The sequence below is a fragment of the Homarus americanus genome, unplaced genomic scaffold (assembly GCF_018991925.1).
Source record: "Homarus americanus isolate GMGI-L3 unplaced genomic scaffold, GMGI_Hamer_2.0 scaffold16963, whole genome shotgun sequence".
In the NCBI taxonomy this organism is placed as follows: Eukaryota; Metazoa; Arthropoda; class Malacostraca; order Decapoda; family Nephropidae; genus Homarus; species Homarus americanus.
This window is the reverse complement of record NW_024753133.1, coordinates 1-19,864: the sequence shown is the minus strand read 5'-3', so window position 1 is coordinate 19,864 and position 19,864 is coordinate 1. Positions and strand designations below refer to the sequence as shown.

At 43.4% G+C, this 19,864-nt stretch overlaps 1 long non-coding RNA gene across 1 annotated transcript; it reads left to right on the top strand.

Annotated features, from left to right (window-relative positions):
• The first annotated feature begins 10,126 nt into the window (after positions 1-10,126).
• Positions 10,127-15,790, top strand: LOC121855288. Its single transcript, XR_006086764.1, has 3 exons — positions 10,127-10,457; positions 12,829-12,948; positions 15,751-15,790. It is a non-coding gene; the product is annotated as an uncharacterized LOC121855288 (long non-coding RNA).
• The last annotated feature ends 4,074 nt before the right edge of the window (positions 15,791-19,864 follow it).

The following is a 19,864-nucleotide window of genomic DNA, read 5'->3' as shown; positions in this document are numbered from 1 at the left end:
TTTATTTCACTAACTCTAGACGATTTTATTCAGTTCAGAGGTGTTAATAGCAATACAGAATACATGAATAGAAACAATATAGTAGATTCACCTTTAATAGAAATAGAGAAGAAATACCCAACCCAACCCAACCCAACCCTCCAAGTAGTGTTAGGTTGTTTAATCATCAGGTGAGAGATATAGGGTGCCTCATCTTCAGGTAAAGTAATCCGTTTCTAATGTACTCAATGGCAGGTATTATCAGTATTTCTTTTCCTGACTTATGACTCGGGAGTAAACAAGAGACTATAATGAAGGGGACTAATTGGCCCTCCAGGTAAGGATGGATAATTGGGAAGGTAGACATCGAGGCAAACACTCGACTGGGTAAACAAACAAAAGCATACAACCGAAGGCCCAGGAACCTGACAAATAGATTTAGACAGCCTGATTGATTGACAGTTATGTTTAGACTGGCATATTAACAGGTATATTTAGACAGGCTGACTGATAGGTGTGTATAGACAGACATATTCGCAGGAGTGTTTAGACAGGCTGACTGACAGGTGTGTGTAGACAGGCATATTGACAGGTGTGTTTAAACAGGCTGACTGACAGACAAGTAAGCTTAGACAGGGTGATTTAGAGAAAAGAATCGTGCTTAACAGATAGACAGACTATGTGGGGAGATGGTATGAAACGCTAGAATTTAATGAACTAAACAAACAAACTAGACAGTCACACGCAGACAGAGATTTGACAAAATGACAGATTTAGCCAATAGACAGACAGGGTGATGGCTAGACAGAAGAACCATTTCATCAGATAGTAAGATCCTACACGAGGGGACTACAGGGATTAAAATAAATGACTTCAGAACAGATATGGAAAACTTGGAACTGTCTAAATGGCCGTCACAAGTAGACAGACAGCGGCCCAGAGAGACAGACGGGAAGTTAGATAGACAGGAAGACATTCAGACAGGCAGACATGTTAACAAGGGCTTACGTTTAATCACCAGAAAATCAACCAGGAAGGTTAAACAGAGAGTAACAGACAGACACTGATGCAGTTGCAAAGACACAGACAGACATACAGACAGATAACTGTAAAGACGACCAGCTTGACACAGACAGATGCCCAGATAATGTAAAGATAAATATATAATGTAGACAGATATAAGACAGATAGACAGACAATGACAGCCATACAGATGCTAAGATGGTATAAAGACAGCGAACTAGACAGACAATTAAACATGCCCAGACAGTTAAAGTGACAGACAGCCAGACAACTAAAGAGAGACGCTCACCCAGATAACTAAAGGACAGATAGCTAGACAGACAGTTAAAGTGACAGACCCAGACACAGTATCCAGACAGCCAAGTAGGTAATCAAGTTGACAATAAAACAGCCTTAGACAACCAAACAACTAATGGAACAAGGACATGGAGCCAGACACCGAGAGACAGTACCCAGACAGCTTTACAGACAGCCACTCAAATTAACAATCAGACAGCCTTAGGCACCTCCAGACAGCCAGGCGACCAAAGAAAATGCCAGGAAGAGTAACGTAGACCTAAACTCAGGAAGACAGTAGCTAGACAGACACGCAAATTGACAATCAGACAGCTCTAGACAGCCAGCTTAGCCAGACAAACCAGACAGCAAATGAGAGTGACAGCGGGAGGTAGAGCAACAAACAGCTAGCAGGGCGGGGTGGTGTGGGGGTCGGCCGTTGCACAGCACTCAATTTGGCAGTGGTCCAACTCAGCCAGCCCGGCTCTCTGTGCTCCGGGTACGCTCCCTCCACGCCCTGACACACACACACACACACACACACTCTCTCTCTCTCTCTTTGTTTTTGTATTCGTTTGTGTCTTATTTCCTCACCTAAAAGGTTTTACTGAGAAAGGAAATTAAGGTTAACTATTTGTTTTGATTTGCGTCTTTTCGTGAGGGTTGTTTTTTTTTGTGGCCTCCGTCTCAAGTTGGTGCTCCCTTGTTTAGGCTATTTCTGTCGCGATGGCCTGTGGTCCGCCAGTTCATTGCACCAGCGAGGCAGCTTTCACCCCAGGTTGAGGGCTTTTCCGACCAAATAAATCAAACCAGAATACCGAGACATGTCTTAAGTCAGAGGAGATAAATATTAAAGGAAAACAAACACAGAAATATGTCAGTCCAATTGGGTGATATAGGGATGTGGAACTTAATGTTATAAATAACTCCTGGTGCGAAGTTGGGGATTTCTTGGACGACCGCAGGCGAGTTGCCGCTTCCTCTAAGAGAGCAGCCCATGCCATCTGTTGGCGGCGGGGTGAAACACACGTCCCGATAATCAGCTCTGCACCAAGTCGAGAATTTATGAATAATGTAGAGGGCTATTCAAGTAAGTAATCGAATCAGCAGAGAACATGAAAAATCAACGACCAATATCTATTTGTTCTTAAGTTCTCTGGCAGAGAAGGTAATCCCCCCTCAAAACTGCGCGATTACTGAGGTCACGTACTTCCCGATGCGACATTGGTGGCAGAGGGTGTGTTAGCAAATCAGGAAAATTCTTTAAGCTTGGAGAATTCAGAGACACTTACGACACAGTAAACCTGTCTGCCACGACAACAACAACAACGACCCCCTTACCTCTACTACCCTCTGTAATACTGTTTTTTTTCTGCCTATGATCATAAAGCCAAAGATTGCCTCAATAAAGATGGTGAATACAGTACTCTCGTGACACAAACTGATGTCAGTGAAGAACAAGGAAGAAACCTGTTGACGTAAGACACAACATGTGGCTGCTGCTGTGGTGTGTCACGGAGGAAGTGTTACTTCATCATCTGCACACGTAATATACCTGGTGGGGCTCGTATACAGTTTTCACTTGGTTCACGTGTGTGTGTCAGGCTGTCAGCATATGTTAAATAAGTTCCAATTAATATAAAATGTGCGATAGCCAGTCAATATAAATTTCTTAAAACATGTTATTAGTTCTGTAATATTCTCCATGATATTTACTAAGCCAGTCTGAAATATATCCACATGTGCATCAGTATATCCTGTAATATTTATGTAATACACCTTCACTTTACATCTCCATTTCATTGAGCATATTTATAGTGAACCAACACCATTGGTCCCTTGGTGATGGTGGTAGGTCCTGTGATGGTGGTAGTGGTCCCTGTTGTGGTGGTAGTGGTCCCTGTTGTGTGATGGTGGTAGTGGTCCCGGTTGTGGTGGTAGTGGCCCTGTTGTGTGATGGGAAATGGTCCCTGTTGTGTGATGGTGGTAGTGGTCCTGGTTGTGGTGGTAGTGGTCGTGGTGGTCCCTGTTGTGTGATGGTGGTAGTGGTCCTGTCTGTGGTGGTGTGTGATGGTGGTAGTGGTCCCTGTTGTGGTGGTGGTAGTGGTCCCGTTGTGTGATGGTGGTAGTGGTCCCTGTTGTGTGGTAGGTCCCTGTTGTGTGATGGTGGTAGTGGTCCCTGTTGTGTGATGGTGGTAGTGGTCCCTGTTGTGGTGGTGGTAGTGGTCCCTGTTGTGTGATGTGGTGGTAGTGGTCCCTGTGTGATGGTGGTAGTGTCCCAGTTGTGGTGGTGGTGGGTGGTGGTGGTCCCTGTTCTGTGATGGTGGTGGTCCTGTTGTGTGATGGGTGGTAGTGGTCCCTTGTGGATGGTGGTAGTGGTCCCTGTTGTGTGATGGTGGTAGTGGTCCCAGTTGTGTGTGTGGTGGTGGTGGTGGTGGTCTGTTCGTGGTGGTGGTCCCTGTTGTGTGGTGGTGGTGGTGGTAGTGGTCCCTGTTGTGTGTGGTGGTGGTGGTCCCTGTTGTGTGTGATGGTGGTAGTCCTGTTGTGTGATGGTAGGTCCCCTGGTGTGTGGTGGTAGTGGTCCTGTTGTCTGATGGTGGTAGTGGTCCCTGCTGTGTGATGGTGGTAGTGGTCCCAGTTGTGTGTGGTGGTGGTGGTGGTGTCCCTGTTCTGTGGTGATGGTGGTGGTGGTAGTAGTCCTGTTGTGTGGTGGTGGTGGTGGTCCCTGTTCTGTGATGGTGGTGGTGGTCCCTGTTGTGTGGGTGTAGTGGTCCTGTTGTGTGGTGGTGGTGGTGGTAGTAGTCCCTGTTGTGTGTGGTGGTGGTGGTAGTGGTCCCTGTTGTGTGATGGTGTGTGTCCTGTTGTGTGATGGTGGTAGTGGTCCTGTTGTCTGATGGTGGTGGTCCCTGTTGTGATGGTGGGTAGTGGTCCCAGTTGTGTGGTGGTGGTGGTGGTGGTGGTGGTCCCTGTTCTGGTGATGGTGGTGGGTCTCTGTTGTGGTGGTAGTGGCCCTGTTGTGTGGTGGTGGTGGTGGTGTGGTCCCTGTTGTGTGGTGGTGGTGGTGGTCCCTGTTGTGTGGGGTGGTGGTGGTGGGTAGTGGTCCTTGCTGTGTGGTGGTGGTGGTAGTGGTCCCTGTTGTTGTGGTGGGTGGTGGTAATGGTCCTTGCTGTGTGGTGGTGGTGGTAGTGGTCCTTGTTGTGTGGTGGTGGTGGTGGTGGTAATGGTCCCTGGTGTGGTGGTGGTGGTAGTGGTCCCTGTTGTGTGGTGGTGGTGGTAGTGGTCCTTGCTGTGTGGTGGTGGTAGTGGTCCCTGTTGTGTGGTGGTGGTGGTAGTGGTCCTTGCTGTGTGGTGGTGGTGGTAGTGGTCCCTGTTGTGTGGTGGTGGTAGTGGTCCTTGCTGTGTGGTGGTGGTGGTAGTGGTCCCTGTTGTGTGATGGTGGTGGTCCCTGTTGTGTGGTGGTGGTGGTAGTGGTCCTGCTGTGTGTGGTGGTGGTGTATGGTCCCTGTTGTGTGGTGGTGGTGGTAATGGTCCTTGCTGTGTGATGGTGGTGGTAGTGGTCCCTGTTGTGTGGTGGTGGTGGTAGTGGTCCCTGTTGTGTGGTGGTGGTGGTAGTGGTCCTTGCTGTGTGTGTGGTGGTGGTGGTAGTGGTCCTTGCTGTGTGGTGGTGGTGGTAGTGGTCCTTGTTGTGTGGTGGTGGTGGTGGTAGTGGTCCCTGTTGTGTGGTGGTGGTGGTAGTGGTCCTTGCTGTGTGGTGGTGGTGGTAGTGTCCCTGTTGTGTGTGGTGGTGGTGGTAGTGGTCCTTGCTGTGTGTGTGTGGTGGTAGTGGTCCTTGCTGTGTGGTGGTGGTGGTAGTGGTCCCTGTTGTGTGTGTGGTGGTGGTGGTAGTGGTCCTTGCTGTGTGGTGGTGGTGGTAGTGGTCCTGCTGTGTGGTGGTTGTGGTAGTGGTCCCTGTTGTGTGGTGGTGGTGGTGGTAGTGGTCCTTGCTGTGTGGTGGTGGTGGTAGTGGTCCTTGCTGTGTGGTGGTGGTGGTGGTAGTGGTCCCTGTTGTGTGGTGGTGGTAGTGGTCCCTGTTGTGTGGTGGTGGTAGTGGTCCTGTTGTGTGATGGTGGTGGTGGTAGTGGTCCTCTGGTGTGGTGTGGTAGGTCCCTGTTGTGTGGTGGTGGTGGGTGGTGGTAGTGGTCCCTGTTGTGTGGTGGTGGTAGTGGTCCTGTTGTGTGGTGGTGGTGGTGGTAGTAGTCCCTGTTGTGTGATGGTGGTGGTGGTAGTGGTCCTTGTTGTGTGGTGGTGGTGGTGGTGGTGTGGCCCTGTTGTGTGGTGGTGGTGGTAGTGGTCCCTGTTGTGTGGTGGTGGTGGTGGTAGTGGTCCCTGTTGTGTGTGGTGGTGGTAGTGGTCCCTGTTGTGTGGTGGTGGTGGTGGTGGTGTGGTGGTGGGTAGTGGTCCCTGTTGTGGTGGTGGTAGTGGTTCCGTGGTGGTGGTGGTGGTGGTGGTGGTAGTGGTCCCTGTTGTGTGGTGGTGGTAGTGGTTCCTGTTGTGTGGTGGTGGTAGTAGTCCCTGTTGTGTGATGGTGGTGGTGGTAGTGGTCCCTGTTGTGTGGTGGTGGTGGTGGTATGGTCCCTGTTGTGTGGTGGTGGTGGTAGTGGTCCTGTTGTGTGGGTGGTGGTGGTGGTGGTGGTAGTGGTCCCTGTTGTGTGGTGGTGGTAGTGGTCTGTTGTGTGGTGGTGGTGGTAGTAGTCCCTGTTGTGTGTGGTGGTGGTGGTAGTGGTCCCTGTTGTGTGGTGGTAGTGGTCCCTTTGTGTGGTGGTGGTGGTGGTAGTGGTCCCTGTTGTGTGGTGGTGGTGGTGGTGGTGGTGGTAGTGGTCCTGTTGTGTGTGGTGGTAATGGTCCCTGTTGGGTGGTGGTAGTGGTGGTGATAGTGGTCCCTGTTGTGTGGTGGTGGTGGTAGTGGTCTCTGTTGTGTGGGTGGTGGTAGTGGTCCTTGTTGTGTGGTGGTGGTAGTGGTCCTTGTTGTGTGGTGGTGGTGGTGGTGGTGTATTTCTGTTGTGTGGTGGTGGTAGTGGTCCCTGTTGTGTGGTGGTGGTGGTGGTGGTGGTGGTAGTGGTCCCTGTTGTGTGGTGGTGGTGGTGGTCCTGTTGTGTGGTGGTGGTGGTGGTGGTGGTGGTAGTGGTCCCTGTTGTGTGATGGTGGTGGGTGGTCCCTGTGTGGTGGTGGTGGTAGTGGTCCTGTTGTGTGGTGGTGGTAGTGGCCCCTGTTGTGTGGTGGTGGTGGGAGTGGTCCCTGTTGTGTGGTGGAGGTGGTCCCTGTCGTGTACTGGTGGTGGTCCCTGTCGTGTAGTGGTGGTGGTGTCCTTTCTCGTGTGGGGGTGTGGTGGTGGTCCCCGTGGGACCATCTACACTGACGGCTCTCTTAACACTGTCTGTGGGAGGGCTGGAAGTGCTGGCACAGTGTCTCAGCCTAACGGTAATGTAATCGAGAAATGGGCTGGAATTAGTAACTGGTCATCCACTCTACAAATTGAACTATTTGCCATACTCACAACCCTGAAACGTGTTGAAGACAGATTATTGCTCACTTATCTTTGAAGCTAGACACAAACACATGAAGCCTTGCTTACTGGGTATCAAGACCAACAGGCTATATGCAATCTAGGACTGTCAAGCAGAACCTTAAAAACTGTAGTAAGGAAATAACCTATTGACGAATCCAGAGCAAGCAGACAAGTACTGTCACCCCGACTGGTCCCCGAGATATGCTAGAGACTGTTAGTTAGTTTAAAATGTTCAAAGGAGGGCCACCAGACTGGTGCCTGCACTTCGGCACCTCAACTACCCTGAGAGATTGGAGCGCCTGAACTTGCCTAGCTTATACTACAGACGGGCAAGGGGTGACCTAATTGAGCATCTCAAGGGGCACTACTCAGTCGAGTGTCCTTACTTGGAGCTGGCGGACGCTTGCCCCACGAGGGGCCACAGCTTAAGATTGAAGAAGCAGCAGGTCCAGAAAACAGTGCGTAACAGAGGCGTGACCGATCGCCCAAGCTGCTAAAGAGCCAATCAGTGGTGAAGAGGATAAAATTAAAAGAGGTGTGTGTGATAGTGGTAGTAGTGGTCCTTCAAGAGTCATGGTGGTAGTGGTCCTTCTAAACCCAAAGTAGTGGTCCTCAGAGTCATGGTGGTAGTGGTCCTTCTTGTGTGATGATCTCTTATCCACACATTGGTATGTCCCACGTCCCAACACAAACATCGCTGACGTCCACACACTGATAATATTTTAATGTCCATAGAGTTATGTGTTTTCTTTAGTGCTTATGTTATGTGCAATATTTTTGTGTGCGTAAATTCAGACATGTGTGTGTTTGTGTATGTATGTGCGTTTTATCTAAGACTGAATGTTTGTATTTGTGTGAATATATTGATAAATGTATTGTTTATTTTTAGTATAGTTATCCTGTAAATATGAACTTCTTCGTTTTCTCGCAGTTTTCAAGTGAATTCAATATGGGTAACAATAGTATTCTATCCAGTTGTTAATACACAAAGTAAAAAAACGTATTGCTATTTAGTGGTGAAGCTTCGTGATAACTGTTCTGTGTCCACATGTCACTTTGCTAAAATAGTCAGTATTAAAACTCATAAACAAGATAAGGACGATACTAAACAGCCAAAATAGAGCCAACAGGTGTGTGGTGGACGAGCTAACACCGAAACCATAGTGAGTGTCAGACAAAGTGGTGGTGTTCAAAGAGTTTTAGTTCGTGTTTGTTTATGATATATTTCATGAATTTGGGGAAGACTGACGTGAGAGCTGTGGGTTAACAATTGGAGAGGTTGAATACTAAGTAATAACAAGGACGGGGAGAGAGTATTGGGGGAATATTAACGTCAGAGGGAAACAGAAAAATATCCACATATACGTATTTTAATGGTAAATTTGATATACCATTAGGTCTAAGGACTTTATTTGGATCAAGACTGAAAAATACAGGAACCACAATCTGGTTTGCCAACATATTCAACTCTTATCACTGTTTTTGTGTTGTATTACGTTGATAAACATTATTTTCTCATCAATACATTTACTGAAGAAACGGGTAATGAGCATCACACCTCTAAACTTTGTGTTTATTTATGTATTATAGAAACATTTCTTGGTATTGTGGAGTTTGTAGAAATAGAATCCAGTTGTCTGTATCTTTAAACATGTAATAATGGCTGAACTGTTTTTCCTCATAAACAACATTTTTAATTATCTTCAGAAAATGGTAAAGTTATCATAATTTTGCGTAGCTAACTGGACTTTAATGGTCTTATATACTCCGAAAAGGTGACGACAGTACCTGGTGTCTGAGGTGAGACTTGCTTACCTGCATTCAGTCTCTGTCAAATTCCGGCTCGGTAGAAAAGTCGTGGCCAGTAGAGCCTCAATTGTATCTGTGAGTGAAGCAATGTTGGTTGAGCGGCTAAGGCCCAGGGCGGGTAGAGGATAATTAAGGTTAACTTCTATGACCTTCTGGTCCCCGAGATATGCTTGGGACTGTCAGTTGGCTGAAAATGTTCAAAGGAGGGCCACCAGACTGGTGCCTGCATTTCGGCACCTCAGCTACCCTGAGAGATTGGAGCGCCTGAACTTGCCTAGCTTATACTACAGACGGGCAAGGGGCAACCTAATTGAGGTGTATAAGCATCTCAAGGGGCACTACTCATTCGAGTGTCCTTACTTGGAGCTGGCGGACGCTCGCCCCACAAGGGGTCACAGCTCAAGACTGAAGAAGCCGCAAGTCCAGAAAACTGTGAGGGCAAACGTTTTCGGAGTGAGAGTTGTGAACTCTTGGAACAATCTACCAGAAAGTGTTGTGACGGCACCGCGTGTGAAATCTTTCAAGACAAGACTTGACCAACACTGGACCAGGTTCAGGTACATTCAGGAGCCGGTGCATGCCCAGTACTTGCAACAGTGCGTAACAGAGACGTGACCGATCGCCCAAGCGGCTAACGAGCCGATCGTTTGGTAAAGAGGATGAAAGAAAAGGAAAAGTAACAGAGACGTGACCGATTGCCCAAGCGGCTAACGAGCCGATCAGTGGTAAGTAAAAGTAACACGCACACACACTGGCAGAGAAAGAGGTAGAGAAGGACATTTGAAGAGAGAGGGAAGGAGGAAGGTAGAGAAGAAAGTTTGAAGTGAGGATAAGGGAGGGAGAGAGGTAGAGAAGGTAGTTGAAGAGGGAAGGAAAGAGGGAGGGAAGTTTGAAGAGAGAGTGAAGGGCAGTGGGAGAGAGGGAAGGTTGAACAGGAGGGAGAGAGAGTGTGAGGGAGGTAGAGACGGAAGTTTGAATAGAAAGAGTATTCTTACCCTAATTCAACAACGATAAAAATAAAAGCACAAATAAATAAATAAATAAACAAATACATAAATAAATAAATAAATAAATAAATAAATATTATCTTTACTTCTGCTGTAACATCTACAGTATAGTTTTCCCCAACATATTCCGTTTTCTGTGAGGGTTTGTTATCAACATTCACCAGCAACTTGGAGCCAGTATGGTCCCTTTTCCAGTAAATTCTACGAAATCTTTGACATAAGACTTGTATAAAGGTTAGTTTTGATGCCTTTACTTATCAATATATTATATAAGTAGTATTTTTGCGTAATAGAATCCGAGAGAATCCATAAATTCGAAAACTAAAGACAAAATAGCGTCTTGTATCAAAGATGATATGTTAAAGATGTACTACGAACAGAAGCTCTTGTACATTTTCCTAAGAGACTGAATCAACAGTGTATCCTTATTTATATACAGAAAGTTACCCTAGGATTGTTAGGTTAAGTTACGTTGAGTTAGTAACATATACTTTCAAAGATAGGAGAATAAAGAGGGCGTCAAGTCACGTTCGTGGTATTTTTTTCAACAATACTCGCCGTGTGGTGGCCAGTGGTCAGAAAGCGTCAGTCGTTGGAACAGGTGGAGTAACTCGTTCATTGCCGGACTATTTCGTCGTTTTCTTTACAATACTGAAGCCTCTGGCTTATCTACTGTGTTTTGATGGATTATTGAAGTGAATGATAATAGAGACTTTAGAAATAACTGACATTATTGGTATATAAACGGTGGTGATGTGTCAACAAATCGCAATTGACAGGACCCAAACACCGACAGGCTGTACACAAGTCTCCTGCAGGTGAGGACGCTGCCATTTTCTGAACAAAACTTGTTGCTACTTGACATTTTTTTTGTCATGTGTTTATTGATTCAGTATGTTGGTGGTACACTAATATTTCAAAGATAACAGTAAAATGTGGCAATTTGGGTGGGAGGAGTTGTGTTGGTGAAGGTGCATTCAACAATAATACGTGTGAACTCCCTATTCTTGTTTTTCTGTTCTATTTCATGTAGATTTTCACCAATATATTCATCTTAACCCTTGCAATTTAAATCCAGAGTGAAAGTTAAGAAACAGCGATGTAAAATATAAAACAAAAAAAAGAATTTTGGTTTTACCAGTAGCAGCGCGCCGCGTCAAATGCCAGTTGAACCCGGAACTACCCAATCACATAACAACCTTGTCAATTATTTTACACCATTGGGTAACTGTATTCTGATACCTTAACCCACTATTATACACTACTCGCTTTCTATTATGATCCAAAGAAATGTTAATAGAAATAACGATATATGATGAACCGTTCAAAAAAAAATCTTTAGTGAACGTATGATAGAGCCTAAGATGTGTCCATAAAGATCTACTTATTCCAACACAACCCACCTCCACCACACACACAACCCACCTCCACCACACACACAACCCACCTCCACCACACACACAACCCACCTCCACCACACACACAACCCACCTCCACCACACACACAACCCACCTCCTCCATACTCTTGTCTGCCTTCCACCACGCACTACACCAAGTACACTATTGATACTACATCATCATCACTACATCAACTAACAACGTCCACTACATTATTTACACTACACTATCCATACATCACCATCACTACATCCACTACACTATCTATAGTACATCCACTACACTATCTACAGTACATCCACTACACTATCTACAGTACATCCACTACACTATCTACAGTACATCCACTACACTCTCTACAGTACATCTACTACACTATCCACAGTACATCCACTACACTATCTACAGTACATCCACTACACTCTCTACAGTACATCTACTACACTATCCACAGTACATCCACTACACTATCTACAGTACATCCACTACACTATCTACAGTACATCCACTACACTATTTACAGTACATCCACTACACTCTCTACAGTACATCTACTACACTATCCACAGTACATCCACTACACTACAGTACATCCACCACACTATCTACAGTACATCTACTACACTATCCACAGTACATCCACCACACTCTACAGTACATCCACTACACTATCTACAGTACATCCACTGCACTATCTACAGTACATCCACTACACTATCTACAGTACATCCACTACACTATCTACAGTACATCCACTGCACTATCTACAGTACATCCACTACACTATCTACAGTACATCCACTACACTACAGTACATCCACCACACTATCTACAGTACATCTACTACACTATCCACTACACTATCTACAGTACATCCACTGCACTATCTACAGTACATCCACTGCACTATCTACAGTACATCCACTACACTATCTACAGTACATCCACTACACTATCTACAGTACATCCACTACACTATCTACAGTACATCCACTAAACTATCTACAGTACATCCACTACACTATCTACAGTACATCCACTACACTATCTACAGTACATCCACTACACTATCTACAGTACATCCACTACACTATCTACAGTACATCCACTACACTCTCTACATTACATTCACTACACTATCTACAGTACATGTAGGTTTGTTTTAGGTTATCATATTGTAGGAAGAATATTGTGAAACTACAGCTCCTCCGCGACTTACGACGGGATTAGGGACCCAAATCCAGGTCGTAAGTCGGAAATGCTTAAATTATACACAAAATCTAAAATGGGTGTCTCTTTTTCTTCTCAGCACCACAAAACACTCACTTTTAAGCTTGCCAGCCATTTTAAAGTGAATTTTGTCTGTGTACTGACTTTGGGACTCAAAAACACGTAAGTTGACCAAATTTTGGTACAACTGAGGCAGATCATAAGTGCGGGTGGGCGTAAGTCGAGTAGGTTGTAAGTCGGGGAGGAGATGCACTATAGTATATAACAAGATTCGTGATTCTCTAGAACCTTTATATGAAGTTTTTAGGTCACTTGAAATACATAAACCAAACGAGTTCATTCTTGCTTCCAATGTTTTTTTCAGTAGCCACTGTATAAATGTTTTTAAATCTAACTTTCTTCATAAATTCATGCCACTACCTGCCGGGAATTCCCCACTGGATAATTAGTTGAACTTCCCCTCACAGCAGAAACCTAGCCACTAGAGTGCACTACAGGTATATTGGTGTTGCTACTGATAATTTGGCTTATATGTCAACATATTTTCGGATTTATTCCAGATGATGATTGATCCTCCACTGGCAATTTCATTTGGACACTGTAAGGAGGATAAGAAGAAGTGTGGGATATTGTACAGAGGATTACAAAATAGTTTGGTGGTCTGAAGATTAGAGAAAAGGGTAAATATTCGTTTAATGGCTGTGGCTCTTTTTCTTATGAGAATATATATATATATATATATATATATATATATATATATATATATATATATATATATATATATATATATATATATATATATATATATATATATATATATATATATATATATATATATATATATATATATATATATATATTATTATTTTTTTTTTTTTAATGTGATTTACTCAAATCTGATCTTCATTTTTGGAGCAAATGAACGTTCTTTGTAAACAAATTGACTGTATTATGATGTACAGTATTACCTGTACTAGGGTTTTTAGGGTATACAGTACAAGTATTAGAAAGTACTGGTATTGTAAGGGGAGTTGTTTCCTTTACTACTCTCTTCTTATCCTTATTCTTTTTATTCTTCAATATAGTTATATACTTATATTTTATTTTAAATATTTCTTATATTTATTCTCTTCTGTTATTATTCTTCAATATATATTGCCTTATATTTTCTAAGTCACCAATTTGTAAAAGTCCTGTTTTCCTCTGTATACTGTTTTGATCTAGTTATATTCTAAACCATGGATTAGTGAAGCCATATTTATTCGTTTTATAACACTTATTATACTTAGCGGTAGCCTGCCTGCAGACTTTTATTAGAATATAACATATCTCATGGAACTGTTAGGTATATAACTGCGCGAACTTCGACGTGAGTTACTAGTTATTTTCTGAGAACCATTGTGTAGAAGGAATAGAATGGTGATATATAGTTTTACTAATTTAATATTTATTAGCATATGGAGTGGAATAAGATGTTAATTAATTACACTCAGATCAGACTGGACGCTTTGGTTTTTACTTTAAATTAATAGTAAAATAGATCAGTCTTGATTACAACATTATACACTCATGATATTGCTTCATTTGTTGTCAATACAGATGATTACATAACACACTTTCGACAAAATCCAAAATTAAGGTAGTATCAAGCACCTGTTAGTTCGGAATGAACAATATGGCACTTTTAACTAGCATTCAGTGGTAGTACACCTGGTTAGTGGACTCAACTCTATAATCAACATATAATGAGACAAAAGCTCATATGAAGAGTAGGTAGAGGTTTATAGTAGTAGAATCGTATAGTGAAGTAGGTGGCGTGACTCGGTGTGGGGGGGGTGACTATGTATATTAACACAGGCTCAGTACAAGTGAAGTATATAAAACACAAATGTGTGTTACAGCTTTATTTTACTAGTTGTAGAAATTAATGGGATTGTTCGTACTGGGGTATGATAGACTATGATATTTTCGTATAACTTCTAGAGTCGATGTTGGGAGGTTGAGGATCACCGCACTTATACGCCTACACAGCCAGCAATTACTTTTTACCGCGTTGAGTTGACCTTTTTGTCGATGGACCCGGCTGAGACCTCGTTACCCTTAGTGACAGACTTCTTTGATAGCGGGACTGGGGACGTCGTTGCTGGCCCTCCTTGGTTACAAGACTCTCTCTCTCTCTCTCTCGAGAGGGCTACAGGTCCTATATATATTGGAGGAAGAGCTGTGGATGACCTCCTACTGAAGGTGGGTGTGTCTTGACGGGTTGTTGGGTTGGGTAACAGGGGGTGCTGGCTGATTCATGGTCCTTGATCTCCTTAGGTTAGGTCTGGACAGCTGTTTGTCGGGTGTGGTCATGTCGCGGGTCAGTAGTACTTCCTAATTAATACCCCAGATAACGGCCAGGTATTAGTTACCTTAACACAGATTATCGGTTATGTAATGGGGTTACTCAAGTACTTAGTGGCGGGGTCCAGGTCTTGGGACTGTAGGATGTGTCGACTTGGTATGTTTGTTTGCCCGCGTGGGCTATACTAAATGTTATATGTGTTATGTAATTCTCCGATGTAGCTGTGGTCTGATAACCAATCATTACAAACAGTACGCTGGGACACCAACATTCATGAGTTCAATACTTAACCTGGGATAACTATATTTCTGCTAGTTAATCCCCAATCATATGGGCTCTAATAATACTGTGCCCATATAAGTGTAAAGAGTGCCCCAGGGTGTAACAACAAAAGCGAAACGCTGTTAAGGTTGGTTGTAGTCAACACTTACGGTGAGGTTCGGGCCCAGGAGTGCGGACTTTCGCACAGTTTAATCCTGCGAGATGCTGACATACGTCCAATACAGCCAGCTGCTGGGTATTCGCTAACACACACTGTGCCTGAGATAATAATGATGGAGAAGCGAGAAAGAAATGGGAAAACAGGGACTCAGGCGTCTTGAAAGCAGGATGCCTCCAGAGGCTCAATAAAGAAGCATAGCTACACATGTTTTGTGGGCTATGGGCGTAATATGAATTAGTCTGATTTTCACGATAACTGGCGTTAATGCGGCCGTGGTCATTACACTGTAATTGGGTATGCTGTACTGGCACAGTACAGTATTGAGATCTACTAGAGTATATTAAAAATTACTTATGCTGTGCTATTAGGACATATGATGATGATGTAATAGGATATAATATAAGGTATTTTATATGCATATCTGGTTGTGAAATGCAGCAAAAAAAAAAAATGCCAGACTCAGCATTGCCTCCAGTGTTATAAAACAGAAGAGCAGCAGCTGAAGGCTCCAGACATTGTCACCGGCTCGTCTGGTGGTGACTCTCGCTACCAGTGTGGGGAGATGTATGGGGGCGCTTTCATGGCATCCTGACCCAGGCAACAAGAATCATCTCTTGAATTTGACTCAGATGTGTGTGGTGCGGGTCTTATAATTATATTAATTTAATTAAGACTTTCCAATTCTCACACCAGGCAGTGTCCAAAGGAAGGCTGCAGTGGAACACAAACTTGCCCGATTTGAAGAAGATGGGGTATACCTTGAGTGTTGGGTGGTGGGCTCTTGGCTGACCTCATGATACTAGCAATCCTCGCTGCCCTCTGCTTCTCTGTCAGCAGGGAGCACTCAGGAATCAAAAAGACTCGTTGAAGAGATAACAGGAAGGTAAAGGCTGGATAGTTTGTCACTCAAGTCAGATGACTATCAAATACACAACACGGAAATAGGTCACCATTATGACTCGAGCTTAGTGAGTAGCTCTGGCCTCCGCCATTCTCTTAACTGCCTTGTTGACTACCTCACCATATTTTGGGGGGTGTGGCCAGATGACGTGTTTACATGGTACACACTTCCTCCCTGGATAGGAAGTTGAGGGGTGGGGGTATCTTGCTGTCCCATGGTTCTGTGCTAATACACCTGCCTCTACTACATTCCCCAAGTCCGTCCCAGTTTTCTGAATCCTCCCTCTTTGCTTCAAGAGTTATTTGTGCTGTTCTCTCTGCACTACTGTGTGATCTGCATGACTATGTCTCAAAATACTGCGTTCCTGCCTGTCTGATAAATTCCCACTTTTCCTCCATTCTCATGTTATACTGTATTGAGGGATGGGACTTATTCTCCTCTTCTTTCCTAGCATCGTCACTTCATTGGGGTAGTACAGTATACAGGCTCAGAGCCTCTGTACAGATATTCAGAACCTTCATCTTGTCATGTATTTTCCTACTTTCAGCTTTTCTCCGACTGACTCTTAGGAACTCCAAACACAGTTATATTGTTCCTATGCTCAAGCGATCTGATGTTGCCCTCTCCCATATCAGAAGGCCTACCGGTTGTAATCTTTTCAAAACTTCTGTAGAGTCCTAGCTGCTGCAAGGCCTGTCTCAGATCCTACATTTCTTTGTGTCACCTTCTGAGGCCCTGCTGCAACCTGGCGTAGCTTTTCTCTACTACTCCCTCCTATCCTATCGGCAACCTTCTTTAATCTTAGTGCTCTAGTTTGGTAACCTGAAGTCCAGCTTTTATTTTTTTTACTATAAGTTTCTATTTCCCTTATGATCCTCAACCAACCTTGATGACTTTGGTTGTACAGTCCAGGGCAATACCAGTAGCAGCCTCTATAACTTTAGCATTCTCGCATTATAAGGATTGAATGAAATTAAAAACTAAGATACCATGATATGAGGATGGTAGTTTGATTGATTGAATGTGATAATAGAGAACACACCACTGCACTAGCAATTTAATCCAGACCAAACATAGTCTAATTTACTTTTAATTTAACTAAATTCAGCTTGATTTAATCTGCATTTTTATGTGACTTATCTAATCTAAGTTTTAACTAATTTAACTTGATCTTATAAAGCTTAATTTGAATTAGCCTCATCTAAGCAGTTCAGAAGCAACCCCTAACATACTTTAAGGTGACTATCCTAATCCAACTTATTTCTTATGACTTTATGCTAACTTCTTACTATAATCCATCCTAATTTTCACATTTACTTCAGATTACTATTAAACCTGTACAAACTCTCTTTGGATTTTGTCTATGTTCCAACAATAATGTACATAGCTTGTAGGCATAAGTTAATCATTCTACAGTATGTACAGGTATCTTTCAAGACCCAGAAAATATTAAATTTTAATCTGTCATTAGTACAGCTCCTCTCCGACTTCTGACCTACTTTCGACTTATATTACCGCACTTGACCTGCCTCGGTTGTACCAATATTTGGATTAGAATTGTGTGTATTTTTCAAGTCCCCAACGTCGATTACAGACAAAATTTTTGTTTGTAATTCACTTTTAAATGGCTGGCTAGCTTAAAAAGTGAGTTTTTTTGGTGCTGAGAAAAAATAGACACCCATTTTAGATTTTCTATGTAATATTTAAAACATATTCGACTTGACCATTTTGACTTAGGACCTGGATTTGGGTCCCCTAACCCTGTCGTAAGTCGGGAGAAGATATTGTATGTAGAATTCTTATGTACTGCAAGTTTCAGCCTCCCTAAAGCTTACCCCCTCGGTAACACTTTTAACCTTTTTTTTTTTTACTTTTATCCTCTTAGCCACTGATAAACCGTTAGCCGCTCCAGGCGGCGTTCGGTCGTCTCTGATTACTTTCCTTTCATTTATCCTCTTCACTACTGGGCATGCACGGCTCCTGAATATACCTGAACCACGCCAGTGTTGATCAAGTCTTGTCTTGAAGAGCTCACACTCGGTGCCGCCACCTCTCTGGTAGATTGTTCCAGAGTTTACAACCCCTACTCCTAAAAGTTTGCCCTCACAGTTTCTGGACTTGCGCTTCTTCAATCTTGAGCTGTGACCTCTGGGGAGCAGCGTCCGCCAGCTCAAAGGACACTGACTGATTATTGCCTCCCCGAGATGCTTATACACCTCAGCTAGGTTACTCTTGCTCGTTTGTAATACAAGCTGGGCAAGTTCTGGCGCTCAATCTTCAGGGTAGCTGAGGTGCCTGTGTAAATGCAGGCACCAGTCTGGTGGTCTCTTTTGAACATTTTCAACCAACTGACAGTCCATAGCATATCTCAGGGACCAGACTGATGTGACACTACTCCAGATGAGGAAGCGCTTCACTCTTGAAGATCGCTAATGGTGATGGACCATCAGATATCTGAACGACCTTCTTATAAGACCCAATAATTTATTTTCCCTGGTTTTTTCTTCCTCACAATGGCCCAAAACTTCAGCTCATTGTCAACATATTACACCTGGTTGTTCTCACATTCAGTCTCGACTAGTGCAGTTTTTCATCCTGTTGGAACATATGATCGCCTCCTTAAGGAGGCATTCTAGGTATCTCTTACACTTATGCAGATTGTCTCAGCAGACATTCTTTGACCATTCCTGGAACCCCTGGGGTCCTGCAGCTCTTCAGTCAGTTTGGTTCTTAATTTCATGAAATAAATTTTGCGTCATAGCAAACATTTGTAGGAGGAGTGTACAATGTGGGCATGTCAGTTTTATGAAACAAACAAACAACAGCGGCCTAATACACTGCCCTGTGGTACCCCACTTGTGACAGGTGATGTATGATAATTTTGTGCTATTAATCACCACACACTGTTTATGTGTCATGTAGAAAGTCTTCTATCCATGCAAGGACATTTTCTCCGAATTATACCCTTGAGTTTGATTTTTCAGCCTTCATGGGGTTTTTCTGTCGTAAAGCCTTGGCAAAATCTAGTGTAAATATTGTAGATATTACCACCCCATTTCATAATATATCCATATCCAATACCTTGAGCAATTGTGTTAAGCAGGGTTTCCTGGCATAAAAGCGTTGGCAATCCTTTACAAGATTGTTTTCATTAGATGTTCCATTGGCATCTCTGATAATAATTTCAAGTACTTTATTTATGCTGGTAGGCTTACTGGTCTATAGTTGTTAGTGGAGTGCCGATATCCCTTCTGAAGATAGGACTCACATGGTTTTTTTCCATTCACTGGGGACGGTGGAGTTGTTTATCATGTGTGTTATAAGGGAAATACAACACTAGGATAAGAGCATCGTCCAATTCACTAACATTTGAAATATATATTTGTCTTATTCCTTAGTACAGTTCAGTAGTGATATCCCATTAGTGGAATAATTAGTTCAGAGCTCTTCCTGAGGATGAGAGATTTCGGGAATGATTCTTCGACCGAAATATTTCAGATTTTTTTCGGTATTGGGAAACTTTTCGAATTTTCTGAAACGTACTGTATTTCTCTGGAATTTAACTCCCAGACCCAGAAAAAGTTAGGGAAGTTTCCAGAATTTGTCAGAGCTCGATTATTTCATCCTCTGAATTTTGACCCCTTCAGACCCAGTTTCTAGAAGTTTTCAGAATTTTCTGTAAATTTGCTTGATTTTCAACTCGAAACTTGTTCACAGACCTGAATTGAGAGAATTTGTTGCGGAAAATTCTGGAGTCATTTTTAATTCGGTACAGTTCTGTATTGGAGGGTTTCAGCTAATGGAGATATTGCTTTATGAATTACTGAGACAAGTCCTTAAAGTTCATTTTATGGTAGGGTATGCTGTGGCCTTCTTAACTTAGCTAATCTCAGTACAGTGCTGTAC